This window comes from Rhinoderma darwinii, chromosome 6 (assembly GCF_050947455.1).
Source record: "Rhinoderma darwinii isolate aRhiDar2 chromosome 6, aRhiDar2.hap1, whole genome shotgun sequence".
Lineage (NCBI taxonomy): Eukaryota > Metazoa > Chordata > Amphibia > Anura > Rhinodermatidae > Rhinoderma > Rhinoderma darwinii.
The window spans coordinates 137,332,851-137,348,280 of record NC_134692.1 but is presented as its reverse complement, the minus strand read 5'-3'; the positions used below and the strand labels follow the sequence as shown (position 1 = coordinate 137,348,280).

The following is a 15,430-nucleotide window of genomic DNA, read 5'->3' as shown; positions in this document are numbered from 1 at the left end:
AGGCCAGTTCACACGGAGTATTTTGACGAGTTTTTTGGTGCGCTAACCACTCTTCAAAACTCGTCAAAAACCGGCCAAAAATGCCTCCCATTGATTTCAATGGGAGGCGGAGAAAGCGTATTTCGCGGAGTTGCCCTATCTTCGGGCGTTTACGCCTCTGCCCTCCCATTGACATCAATGGGAGGCAGAGAAAGCGTATTTCGCTGACTTTTTTGCCCGTAGCACTCAATGGGCGCGAGCAAAAAACGCCGCGAAAATCGCGGCAAACGGCGTGCAGGAAGGTCAAAATCTGCCTCAAAATCCCAAACTGAATTTTGAGGCAGAATTTTCATCCTGCAAAAAAGTCAAGTGTGAACTCAGCCTAAGGCACATGGAATTTTTCGGAAACCGCTCCGCAAAACTTGCCAAAAACCGGCCGAAAATGCCTCCCATTGATTTCAATGGGAGGCGGAGGCGGTTTTCTCCCGCAAGCGGTAAAGAAAACTCTGGAATAGATTTTCCCATTATCCTCTGAACATTTCAATATTTATCAGTTAAAAGCCAAAGGGGCACATTTTTTGGAGGAGTTTTTCTTTTCTTTTCTGTCTAGAGGTTGGTAGATGTCCCAGTCTACGAAGTCCCGCTCAATGACATGAAAGAAGGCAGTTAAAGGGGGTGTCCACTCAGGTCATCATCCTAGGTAAGTCGTCTCCAACCTGTGGCTCTCCAGCTCTGGCAAATCTACAACTCTCGGCATGATTGTCAAGGTATGCTGGGAGTTGGCAAAGATACTGGAGACCCCCTGCTCTAGATGAACCACCAATTTAAAGGTGCACAAACCCCTACCCCTAGGATAATGTGATGGATAATGCATCAGTCTATATGGCTATGCTATTAGGAAGTATTCACATGAGCCCTTTTCATGTTGCATTTCTTTTTGCTGCGATTTTTGAAATAGTGGAAAAGAGGGCGACAAAAAAACAACGCGTGTAAATAAACCCTTATCCGGCCAAGGGGTCTTTTCAATTTGTTCTTATTAGATCCTTGGGCTTGTTAAATGCAAGACCCTTCCGATGATCGCTCGCTGCCCTTTATCTAGCGAGGGCCCCGCACATGACACTAATGAGCTGGAGACGTCCGCGTGTTTCTCAGCATGTGACAGCTGACGCGTTCCGCGATGACGACGTCACATGTGCTGCCTTTACACCATCACGTCTGACCTTAGGGGAGCTCAGAACAGACGTATAGGGGCCGATCATGTGTCACTGAGTCTATGGATAAGAGCAAACGTTTCACCAACTCTAAAAACTGCGCCTTTGATGACTTGGTGGAATTGATGATGTGTTTGGGGGATGGAGGAATTTAATTAAAGTAAAGGGAGCGATGCTGCATATTCAATTACCTGAAATTTAAAGGGCATCTGTCACATGATGAGTCCATGATCTGTAAGTTGCCCCAAGAGATACATGTTAACCAATACATGTTCCTTATATTCTGGGGGGAATGTGAGTGGCGATCCATGGGCCAGTTAATGCACTTAAGCCGTCTCGTCTCATCTGATTGGCTGAGATAGTTCAGCACCAATGCCAAACTTCTGACCCCACCCCCTTCTTTATTCTGGATGGCCTAACGTCGCCATTCTGTCGTGTGACTGATGCCCTTAATATGTTGGCTCACCAAAGGAAAGCTAACACTTAAAAGGGCTTTCCCATGATACAACTTTAATGCCAAAAATGTCTGATCAGTGGGGGTTCGACTACTGGACCCCCCACGAATCCCCAAAATGTAATTGTTTGGGTAAAGGGAGATATAAAAAAAACATGAGCCCGGTTACACGGCTCTATATACCATTCATCATAATGGAGACGAACGACCCATGCTCAGCCCCCGGGAACTTGGACTGGGATCCCCCTTTTCTCAGGATTTTTGGAGGTTCCAGACGGTCGGACTCCCACGGATCGGACATTGATGGTATATCCAGTCTATACGCCATCATTGAGTAAGTAAGTGATCCCATGGCTGGGATTGTAGTGTCGTTGGCACACTTGTACCACCTCGGGGGCCTGTTTCTTGACCAGTTCATCTTTACCCAGGTCGTAATTAGGTTTTACAGGAAGGATGCGGCAGATATGGCCGGGAGCCTCGGATTGTCATGGTGGAAGAGAAATTAGGGTCCTGACTGATATCTGGAGACAGCGTCTTGTCGAGCGGTTAATTGACACAACTGCGGCCTGGAGGCTTTATTTTAATTACGTCAGTGCAAATTCCACAAGATTTGGGTTCTTTTGTCGCAACTAATTTTCCATCCACCCCCTGCTGTGCTCCCATCTGCAGTCTGATAGCAGCTTGCATGCCCCTCTGTGAAGCTTGTGGAGCAGTATCTACCAGCCTGGCCATCTTCCTATGCTGGCAGTCGCCAGTCAGGACCCACCGTCTGCCATTACAGGCGCCTCGTATCTCAAGTGTCCTGGTTCCAGGAACGTGGCAGATATTCTAGTTTTTAGCTTGTGTTTACAATGGTAAATTTATTTTTTATTTTTTTATGGGGACTTGTCCCCATTTAATCAGTAAATTTAAAGGCGTTGTCCAGGATTTAAAAAAAGTCAGCTTTTTTTTTTTTCTAGAAACAGCGCCACTGTTGTCCATGGACTGTGTCTGGTATTGCAGCTGAGCCTTTTTCACTTGAATGAGGATGAGCTGCAATACCAGAAACAGCCTCTAGACAACAGTGGCGCTGTTTCTAGAGATAAAACAGATTATTTTTTTTTTTTTTAATCATGGACAATCATGAGTCCTCACTTCAGTCATCCTCTTCGGTCATGTCTTTTAAAATTGTATTCAGCCCTTACTTATATCTGACTGGATGGATACTAACATTATTGCTGTTACAGCCCACACAGGGGTGGTCACTTAACTTTCCCGGAGTCCTGAAAGGCAATCAGTTTCGTTATGGAGCAATGGATGTGTCAATTCATAATTAGGCAAATTTGCCGATCAGCATTCCAGGAAAGCTGGGTGTAGTGATAATTATGCTGGTTGTCACCCAGCTTTTCCAGAAACTAATATATCTAAGTAAAGGTGCAAAGAACTACTCGACAGAAGAGGAAGGTTCAGATTTATTTGTCGTACAGGTGGAAATGCTTGTTAGAGGATCTGTACTATAATTACGCACAGTCGGACCCTTAAACATTTATCTTGTACTAATTTGCTTTTGTAAAGGCATCCGGGGTCACTTATCGCCACATGTGCTTACTGAGAGTCCGCACACATGTCAGATGGACTACAACTTATACCAATCACTCCCAACATCATGCAGTCATTAACATCACTGACCCCAAAGCCTGCTCCTATCTAATCAGTATAACCAGACCAAGACACAACATATCATCTGCACTAAGGCAGAGCCATTTATTACACTCATGAAACCCATACTGGTCCTGTTGGTGTTCTCCTTTACAGTGGCAGACATATAGTGTCCCCCATTACAGAGCCAGCCATATAGTGTCCCCCATTACAGTGCCAGCCATATAGTGTACCCCATTACAGTGCCAACCATATAGCGCCCCCCATTACAGTGCCACACATATAGTGTACCCCATTACAGAGCCCGCCATACAGTGTCCCACATTACAGAGCCAGCCATATAGTGTCCCCCATTACAGAGCCAGCCAAATAGTGTACCCCATTACAGTGCCAGCCATATAGTGTCCCCCATTACAGAGCAAGCCATATAGTGTCCCCCATTACAGAGCCCCAGCCATATAGAGTCCCCCATTACAGAGCCAGCCATATAGTGTCCCCCATTACAGTGCCAGCCATATAGCGCCCCCCATTACAGTGCCACACATATAGTGTTCCCCATTACAGTGCCACACATATAGTGTACCCCATTACAGTGCCAGCCATATAGCGTCCCCATTACAGAGCCAGCCATATAGTGTCCCCCATTACAGAGCCCGCCATACAGTGTCCCACATTACAGAGCCAGCCATATAGTGTCCCCCATTACAGAGCCAGCCAAATAGTGTACCCCATTACAGTGCCAGCCATATAGTTTCCCCCATTACAGAGCAAGCCATATAGTGTCCCCCATTACAGAGCCCCAGCCATATAGAGTCCCCCATTACAGAGCCAGCCATATAGTGTCCCCCATTACAGAGCCAGCCATATAGTGTCCCCCATTACAGAGCCAGCCATATAGTGTCCCCCATTACAGAGCCAGCCAAATAGTGTACCCCATTACAGTGCCAGCCATATAGTGTCCCCCATTACAGAGCAAGCCATATAGTGTCCCCCATTACAGAGCCCCAGCCATATAGAGTCCCCCATTACAGAGCCAGCCATATAGTGTCCCCCATTACAGAGCCAGCCATATAGTGTCCCCCATTTCAGTGCCAGCCATATATTGTCCCCCATTTCAGTGCCAGCCATATATTGTCCCCCATTTCAGTGCCAGCCATATATTGTCCCCTTGTGTAAAATGATCTTTGCTCTCTAGACTTCACCACATACTGTGACAACTGTCGGAGCCTGGAGTAAGTGGCACAGTGTTGTGGATTTCTCCCACTAATCTGGTTAATCCTTCTAGTCCCACTTCACAGTCACTTAATCAGCTCTTCACCCGCAGCTTCTAATTGGTTTTATCTCCGTGAGCCGTCTTGTTAAATCGCGAGGACGCAGAATCACCTTCTCCAGTTCCAGGCCTGGGATCTGCTCTGTGTCTTGGTTGTTGGAGACCCTCACAGGGGAGATCACAATTTCTTTGGGCAATCATAGATAAGGCCAAGGTCACCACAGCAGTGAGAGAGTATTGACTTCAGCAGGTTTAGTGGTGTTTTTCTTTTGCCGCAAGTACTGCAAAATTTCTGCAAAAACGCTGCACTTTTTTGCCGCAATTTTGCTCTAATAGCGGAGAAAAAGAAGGAATCTCTTAATTGATCACGTTTATATCCATACATTTTAGATGTTTGCCAAAATGCTCAATCTAAAGCAGGGATGCACAACCTTTGCTGGCCTGGGGGCCACCTTGACATATTTCAGCACTCCCAAGGGCCACAATAGAACTTAAAGGGGCACATATTGACAGTTTATGCCATAAACATCTGATCCCTATCTATCAGGACAGGGGGGGGGGGGGGTCCACTGCTTCCCTGTTCAGCGATCCAGAGAGGACGCCCTTCATTATAGTTCATGGGAGTTACAGAAATACCCGACCGTTTCACATCTGCCAACAGCTCCAGTTCTGTCTCAGTTAGCTACTTCCTAATCTGTGGATGAGCCCTGACTGCATCCTCCGCTACAGCGCACTCGCCACCAATCGGTGACTATTCTGGGGACCACGACCAGGGAATCAGACTGGGAAAGTCCATACCTCCTTGTCGTGGTTTAGGGTGAAGGACGTTTCTTTAGACTCCGCAACTATATAATAATTGCAGCTTAGAGGATCCACTTCCCTGGTGAGAAAGATAACGGGATATAGCCACTTCTCCACCTTGTCTCCTCTCTGGAGCGCCAAACAGGGAAAATGCCTCCATAATATGGCAACCAATGGAACATAGATCCCCAGTCTGGGTCATTAGACCCACGGTCGGGCCTGCAAATGCGCTTGTATTATGCTTATATGAAACTGGCCTAACAAAAACCTGTCCAAATATGCCCAAAAGTGGGCATTTCTGGGTGGAATGGTATAATGCCCCCAGTTCTCCCTCCAAATCTGTAATATGGGGTTCTGCGGACTTGAGCTCTAAATGAAAGAAAAATAAATAAGTAAAAAAATAAAAGAAAAGAACAGTTGTTAGTTGTTAAATCGACATCATATACATAAAATTCGGTCCCCTAATCTTGCCTTTATGCACAATCGGTACATCAGTTATTTATGGTCATATTGATTGTCCATACAGGCAGCTGTCTATAGGACTTGTACACGGGATGGCCCCATAGAAGGCGCAAGATACAGACTGTCACCTGTGCGGACCACCAATTGGCCAAAGATTTTGTAGTCCGATCAGTTGGCCGTTGTGTCTGATTCCTTCAAGAACAAAATCCACTTATCTTGTAATGATGTCAATCACCAGACAGATCTCAATAGAAGGAACACTTCAGGCAAAACTCCAACACTATTATAGCTAGTAATAGGTCTGAGGGGGCGGAGCATGACACACAGAATATTGTTTTGGTATTTTTTGAAGCCTTGTGTCATGCACCGCCCCTTCACGTCCCTGCACTAAAAAAATAACACAGTATGTTTTCCATGGAGTGTTCCTTTAAGACATGCATAGGTGGTTAAAATACTTATAGTCTAGTGGGTAAAATCACACTCTCCCTAAAATTGGGTCACCCAAAGTGCCGATCAAGAGGCTCAAATAGGATTAGGTGGGGGGACACTATATGCAAATGCCGTACCTTGCCCTTAGAGAGTTTATTCTGGCTAAGAACAGCTCACTGAGAGTCAAGGCACTTTTTTTTGTTTGCCGTATATCTTGTACCCGTTTCGGTCCACGCGGTGCCTCTTTGGGTATCCGTTAACTAGCTTGTCTTATAGATGTCCTGATTTAAAGGGGTGTTCCATAATATGAGCCTCAAATAGTCCAAAGAGGTCCTTCAGTAGTTTGGCTGTCGGGTGCCACCAGTATAAAGACCGTGTGTGCCAGGAGGGAATAATATTACAACTAGTGCCATAGAAGAGATTTTTTTGTGTCCCAAGCACCTACACAAAAAACGAAACTAAAAACCAAGAGGTCTATATGTCCTTGTGTGCCACAGTCGTGTGCGTGGAGCCGACCCCTCATATGGGCAAATAAATCACCTTTCAGCCCCTTCATAAGTGAAATCGTAAAGCTCCGCGCAGGCACAATACACTCCTTTGTCTCCCACTAATTTAATTTATAGTTCGGACTTTCTGAGCAGTAGCAAACAAAAGCTGACACATTATACGCTCCCCTCCAAAACTGGCACAGAACCCAGTAACCTACATGGGACGTTAACTGCTTCACTGCATCCACAGCTCAGCCATGTCCTGATAGCGCAGCCCAGCAACCAACGCCAGGTCTGTCATTCCTCGAAGGAAAGCGCAACAGAATGATGGAATTCTACACGAAGTTCGCCAATGACCACTAGTGCCTATCTATTAGTTACATTCTTGTATATGGGGGGCAGTATTATAGTAGATATATTCTTGTATATAGGGGGCAGTATTATAGTAGTTATATTCTTGTATATAGGAGCAGTATTATAGTAGATATATTCTTGTATATAGGGGCAGTATTATAGTAGTTATATTCTTGTATATAGGGAGCAGTATTATAGTAGTTATATTCTTGTATATAGGAGCAGTATTATAGTAGATATATTCTTGTATATAGGGGGCAGTATTATAGTAGTTATATTCTTGTATATAGGGGGCAGTATTATAGTAGTTATATTCTTGTATATAGGGAGCAGTATTATAGTAGTTATATTCTTGTATATAGGAGCAGTATTATAGTAGTTATATTCTTGTATATAGGGTCAGTATTATAGTAGTTATATTCTTGTATATAGGGAGCAGTAGTATAGTAGTTATATTCTTGTATATAGGGGGTAGTATTATAGTAGTTATATTCTTGTATATAGGAGCAGTATTATAATAGGTATATTCTCGTATATAGGGGGCAGTATTATAGTAGTTATATTATTGTATATAGGGGCAGTATTATAGTAGTTATATTATTGTATATAGGAGCAGTATTATAGTAGTTATATTCTTGTATATAGGAGCAGTATTATAGTAGTTATATTCTTGTATATAGGAGGCAGTATTATAGTAGTTATATTCTCGTATATAGGGGGCAGTATTATAGTAGTTATATTATTGTATATAGGGGCAGTATTATAGTAGTTATATTCTTGTATATAGGAGCAGTATTATAGTAGTTATATTCTTGTATATAGGGGGCAGTATTATAGTAGTTCTATTCTTGTATATAGGGGGCAGTATTATAGTAGTTATATTATTGTATATAGGGGCAGTATTATAGTAGTTATATTATTGTATATAGGGGGCAGTATTATAGTAGTTATATTCTTGTATATAGGGGGCAGTATTATAGTAGTTATATTCTTGTATATAGGGGCAGTATTATAGTTGTTATATTCTTGTATATAGGGGGCCAGTATTATAGTAGTTATATTCTTGTATATAGAGGGCAGTATTATAGTAGTTGTATTCTTGTATATAGGGGGCCAGTATTATAGTAGTTATATTCTTGTATATAGGGGGCAGTATTATAGTAGTTATATTCTTGTATATGGGGGGCAGTATTATAGTAGTTATATTCTTGTATATAGGAGGGAGTATTATAGTAGTTATATTCCTGTATATAGGGGGCAGTATTATAGTAGTTATATTCTTGTATATAGGGGGCAGTATTATAGTAGTTATATTCTTGTATATAGGGGCAGTATTATAGTAGTTATATTCTTGTATATAGGGGCAGTATTATAGTAGTTATATTCTTGTATATAGGGGGCAGTATTATAGTAGTTATATTCTTGTATATAGGGGCAGTATTATAGTAGTTATATTCTTTTATATAGGGGCAGTATTATAGTAGTTATATTCTTGTATATAGGGGCAGTATTATAGTAGTTATATTCTTGTATATAAGAGCAGTATTATAGTAGATATATTCTTGTATATAGGGGGCAGTATTATAGTAGTTATATTCTTGTATATAGGGGCAGTATTATAGTAGTTATATTCTTGTATATAGGGGCAGTATTATAGTAGTTATATTCTTGTATATAGGGGCAATATTATAGTAGTTATATTCTTGTATATAGAGGCAGTATTATAGTAGTTATATTCTTGTATATAGGGGGCCGTATTATAGTAGGTATATTCTTGTATATAGGGGCAGTATTATAGTAGTTATATTCTTGTATATAGGGGGCCGTATTATAGTAGTTATATTCTTGTATATAAGGGGCAGTATTAGAGTAGTTATATTCTTGTATATAGGGGGCAGTATAATAGTAGTTATATTCTTGTATATAGCGGGCAGTATAATAGTAGTTATATTCTTGTATATAGGGGGCAGTATTATAGTAGTTATATTCTTATATATAGGGGGCAGTATTATAGTAGTTATATTCTTGTATATAGGGGGGCAGTATTATAGTAGTTATATTCTTGTATATAGGGGCAGTATTATAGTAATTATATTCTTGTATATAGGGGCAGTGTTATAGTAGTTATATTCTTGTATATAGGGGAAGTATTATAGTAGTTATATTCTTGTATATAGGGGACAGTAATATAGTAGTTATATTCTTGTATATAGGAGCAGTATTATAGTAGTTATATTCTTGTATATAGGAGGCAGTATTATAGTAGTTATATTCTTGTATATAGGGGGAAGTATTATAGTAGTTATATTCTTGTATATAGGGGAAGTATTATAGTAGTTATATTCTTGTATATAGGGGACAGTAATATAGTAGTTATATTCTTGTATATAGGAGCAGTATTATAGTAGTTATATTCTTGTATATAGGGGCAGTATTATAGTAATTATATTCTTGTATATAGGGGCAGTGTTATAGTAGTTATATTCTTGTATATAGGGGAAGTATTATAGTAGTTATATTCTTGTATATAGGGAGCAGTATTATAGTAGTTATATTCTTGTATATAGGAGCAGTATTATAGTAGTTATATTCTTGTATATAGGGGGCAGTATTATAGTAGTTATATTCTTGTATATAGGGGGCAGTATTATAGTAGTTATATTCTTGTATATAGGGGAAGTATTATAGTAGTTATATTCTTGTATATAGGGGAAGTATTATAGTAGTTATATTCTTGTATATAGGGGCAGTATTATAGTAGTTATATTCTTGTATATAGGGAGCAGTATTATAGTAGTTATATTCTTGTATATAGGGGCAGTATTATAGTAGTTATATTTTTGTATATAGGGGCAGTATTATAGTAGTTATATTCTTGTATATAGGGGGCAGTATTATAGTAGTTATATTCTTGTATATAGGGGTCAGTATTATAGTAGTTATATTCTTGTATATAGGGGCAGTATTATAGTAGTTATATTCTTGTATATAGGGAGCAGTATTATAGTAGTTATATTCTTGTATATAGGGGCAGTATTATAGTAGTTCTATTCTTGTATATAGGGGGCAGTATTATAGTAGTTATATTCTTGTATATAGGGGCAGTATTATAGTAGTTATATTTTTGTATATAGGGGCAGTATTATAGTAGTTATATTCTTGTATATAGGGGCAGTATTATAGTAGTTATATTCTTGTATATAGGGGCAGTATTATAGTAGTTATATTCTTGTATATAGGGAGCAGTATTATAGTAGTTATATTCTTGTATATAGGGGCAGTATTATAGTAGTTCTATTCTTGTATATAGGGGGCAGTATTATAGTAGTTATATTCTTGTATATAGGGGGCAGTATTATAGTAGTTATATTCTTGTATATAGGGGGCAGTATTATAGCAGTTATATTCTTGTATATAGGGGGCAGTATTATAGTAGTTCTATTCTTGTATATAGGGGGCAGTATTATAGTAGTTATATTCTTGTATATAGGGGGCAGTATTATAGTAGTTATATTCTTGTATATAGGGGGCAGTATTATAGCAGTTATATTCTTGTATATAGGGAGCAGTATTATAGTAGTTATATTCTTGTATATAGGGGGCAGTATTATAGTAGTTATATTCTTGTATATAGGGGGCAGTATTATAGCAGTTATATTCTTGTATATAGGGGGCAGTATTATAGTAGTTATATTCTTGTATATAGGTGGCAGTATTATAGTAGTTATATTCTTGTATATAGGGGCAGTATTATAGTAGTTATATTCTTGTACATAGGGGGCAGTATTATATTAGTTATATTCTTGTATATAGGGGCAGTATTATAGTAGTTATATTCTTGTATATAGGGGCAGTATTATAGTGGTTATATTCTTGTATATAGGAGCAGTATTATCGTAGTTATATTCTTGTATATAGGAGCAGTATTATAGTAGTTATATTCTTGTATATAGGGGCAGTATTATAGTAGTTATATTCTTGTATATAGGGGGCAGTATTATAGTAATTATATTCTTGTATATAGGAGCAGTATTGTAGTAGTTATATTCTTGTATATAGGGGCAGTATTATAGTAGTTATATTCTTGTATATAGGGACAGTATTATAGTAATTATATTCTTGTATATAGGGCAGTATTATAGTAGTTATATTCTTGTATATAGGGGCAGTATTATAGTAGTTATATTCGTGTATATAGGGGGCAGTATTATAGTAGTTATATTCGTGTATATAGGGGGCAGTATTATAGTAGTTATATTCTTGTACATAGGGGGCAGTATTATTGCAGTTATATTCTTGTACATAGGGGGCAGTATTATTGCAGTTATATTCTTGTACATAGGGGGCAGTATTATTGCAGTTATATTCTTGTACATAGGGGTAGGCAATAGATATTGATATATTTGGTGATTTGAATCCACATTCTCTCCTTGACAACACTGCATTAGAAGTCAGAAGTGGCTACTTTGTCAGGACATCTCAGTAGTGCAGCCTCAGGCTTTGTGCCTTTAAATTCAAGCAATTATATTTTTGGATAATATATTTAAACGTGAAATCATAAAAATAGTTTTTCAAAATTGTAATATTCGCATAAGGGGCTTTTAAACTCTACTTTAGACTGTTGAGGACCACCCTCTGAATATATATGGCACACGTTTTAGCTGCCTGAGCGACATGGTAACTGATTTTCAAACTATACGCATAAAAATGCTTGAAAAAAAACCCAGAAAAATAGTGTGTATAAAAATAGAAATCTGCATTGATCACGAAAAGACCATTGCAAAAACCACGTCGCTATAAGGTGCCTGGGCCTGAACCGGTTAATCGGTCAAAATTGCCTGTTGGTTTTATGGTGTAGGGGAAGGGACGATAGAAATGGAGAGAAAGAAAAACAACCTATCCCATTATCCTACCTGCCATAAGTCAGACCCTCATAGATATCAAATCATTGGCTGGATCTGCCGAAAACCCCGTATCGAGCAGCTTTGGCGCGCTACTTAGTTCACATGTCCCATTTGTATCAGATCTTTATCTGCGTTCTTTCTTGGCTGAATATAATACCATCACGTACCTCACCCATGTCTTGCACTAGTTTGCTGTCAACATCGTTCATTATTTTAGCAGTGTTTTGGCAGAGCACTGGGACAGGCGAGAGACCTGGGCCTGGTGTATCTGCGACAGGAGGGGTTGTATAAGGGACACTGCGGTGCTTGGCCTGGATCAGACTCTGTTCAGTCGTAACTGTGACAGATGAGTGAGAAAGCCAAATACAATACATGGGGACGTGTACCCCTGCCAACCCTGCCAGTCCTGCGGCTGAATAATAAGGCAGTGTCCTCTTATCACAGGCAGATCTCCAGCTAAACTTGACTTTGTAAATCTAATATAAAATCACCTTGCAGACATACGAGATAGCGACTAATCCACCTCATGGCAGAGCGCCAGTTCTATGGCATTTCTTTGAGGAGTCTGCGATGCCCCTTGGGTATGTACCATATTTAAGGGCTGGGCAGTGGCTTCAAATACGTAATGCCTGCAAAGTGCAAGACCGCCCTATAAACCGTCCGTTTGACATTGTCCCCACCCACCATAGAAGTCAATGGAAAGTAGGACTATTTCACAGCAGTAGCGCAACTTTTCCATTTACTACTATAGTTGGGGCTATGATTGACAACTTTTGTCTCGTGACTTTTGCCACTTGGCAGTCATCGTTTATAAGAATGCATTGGGTCATATATAGGTGCAATGTGTATTTGTACATACTGTAGATAGGACTTAAAAATGTCACAGAAATTTGCAACATGAACATGCCTTAACATTGATCTATAAGGTGCCCTCATCTTCCATGTTGCCGTGCAGCCCCAACTTTATCATTGATATAGATGGCGCCATAATCTTCCGTGTTGCTGTGCAGCCCCAGCCTTATCATTGATATAAGGCGCCATGCCATGATCTTTCATTTCGCTTTGCATCCCCAGCCTTGTCATTAACATATATATGGTAGCAACATCTTCCATGTCACTGTGTAACCTCAAACTTATCGCTGATATAGACGGCTTCATCATCTTCCATTTCGCCTTGTAACCTTAGCCTTATCATTGATATATATGACGCCACGATCTTCCATGTCGCCACGTAACGCCAGACTTATTACTGATATACAAGGCACCATCATCTTCCATGTCGCTGTGTAACCTTAGCCTTATCATTGATATATATGACGCCACGATCTTCCATGTCGCCACGTAACGCCAGACTTATTACTGATATACAAGGCACCATCATCTTCCATGTCGCCGTGTAACCTTAGCCTTATTATTGATGTAAAAAGAGCCATCAACTTCTATATCACCCTGCAACCCCAGCCTAATCATTGATATATAAGGCGCCATCATCTTCCATGTCACTCTGCAATCCCAGCCTCACCATTAATATTTATATGGTACCAACATCTTCCTTGTCACTGTGTAACCCCAGCCTTATCATTGATATATAAATTGCTATCATCCTTATGTAGCCATGCAACCACAGACTTATAATTGAAATATATGGTGCCATGTCACCCAGCAACCCCAGCCTTGTCATTGAAATATATGGCGCCATCTACTTCCATGTCACCCAGCAATCCCAGGCTTATCACTGATATATATGGCGCCATCTACTTCCATGCCACCCAGCAACCCCAGCCTTGTCATTGAAATATATGGCGCCATCTACTTCCATGTCACCCAGCAACCCATCACTGATATATATGGCGCCATCTACTTCCATGTCATCCAGCAACCCCAGGCTTATCACTGATATATATGGCGCCATCTTCTTCCATGTCACCCAGCAACCCCAGCCTTGTCATTGAAATATATGGCGCCATCTACTTCCATGTCATCCAGCAACCCCAGGCTTATCACTAATATATATGGCGCCATCTACTTCCATGTCACCCAGCAGCCCCAGGCTTATCACTGAAATATATGGCGCCATCTTCTTCCATGTCACCCAGCAACCCCAGGCTTATTACTGATATATATGGCGCAATTTCTACTTACATGTCACCCAGCAACCCCAGCCTTAACACTGATATATATGGCACCATCTACTTCCATGTCACCCAGCAACCCCAGGCTTATCACTGATATATATGGCGCCATCTACTTCCATGTCATCCAGCAACCCCAGGCTTATCACTGATATATATGGCGCCATCTACTTCCATGTCGCCATTCAGGCCCAACTTTGTGATTATCATTGATATATGGCATAAATCGTCTTTCATGGCGTTGTACATTCTCAGAATATGAGGCATATTAGAGACACCTCCTCAGCCCATTAGTCTGTAGTATCTAGCATCATGGTCGAGTGTTACTCCAGGGCTCCATTACCCGGCTTAATGATTACTATGAGGGGTTATCTCCAGCCGGGAAGGTTAGCAGTAATTTGTATCTGGAGGCTGCACTGGCGAGGTGAGAATTACATTTCTGAGGACTCCCCTGGTGCTGGGCACAAAAGCTCAGCAGGGCATCACTGAGCCATCATATGTCCTGGAGATTGCTCCCTTCAGATCCCTGCCAGTGCCTGCAGCGCCGACCCTCAGACATGGAGGGATCAATGACCGTGCCCGGGGTCACTTGTCGCTGCCTCCTCCACAGGATTCTCATTTAACCAGAACTCCTAAAAATTAAGGGAATTTCTAGAGTTGACATATTTACTTTTTTCTGGATCGATGGAGATATGAGATAGATATTAGATAGATAGATAGATAGATAGAATCCAAAAATCAGACAGCACTCCAAGGTAGAAAAAGGTGCTTTATTGGTCCATATACACACGACGTTTCAGCTCAACACAGGACCAATAAAGCACCTTTTTCTACCTTTATCTATACCTTGGAGTGCTGCCTGATTTTTGGATTCTACTACAGCAGGTCTGTTAGCCCTGACCTGGGCAAGTCGGCACCCACCTACGATTTACAAGGCTGTGCAGCTATCTATAGATAGATAGATACGAGATAGATAGTTATGAGATAGATAGATAGATAGATAGATAGATAGATAGATAGATAGATAGATAGATAGATAGATAGATAGATACAAGATAGATAGATACGAGATAGATAGATATGAGATAGATAGATAGATAGATAGATAGATAGATACAAGATAGATAGATACGAGATAGATAGATACGAGATAGATAGATATGAGATAGATATGAGATAGATAGATAGATAGATAGATAGATAGATAGATAGATAGATAGATAGATAGATAGATAGATACGAGATAGATAGATACGAGATAGATAGATACGAGATAGATAGATAGATAGATAGATAGATACGAGATAG

At 40.4% G+C, this 15,430-nt stretch overlaps 1 protein-coding gene across 1 annotated transcript in view; it reads left to right on the top strand.

Annotated features, from left to right (window-relative positions):
• Positions 1 to 15,430, top strand: part of LMF1 (lipase maturation factor 1) — a 212,017-nt gene that overhangs the window by 109,146 nt on the left and 87,441 nt on the right. The gene's annotated exons all lie outside the window — the stretch shown is intronic.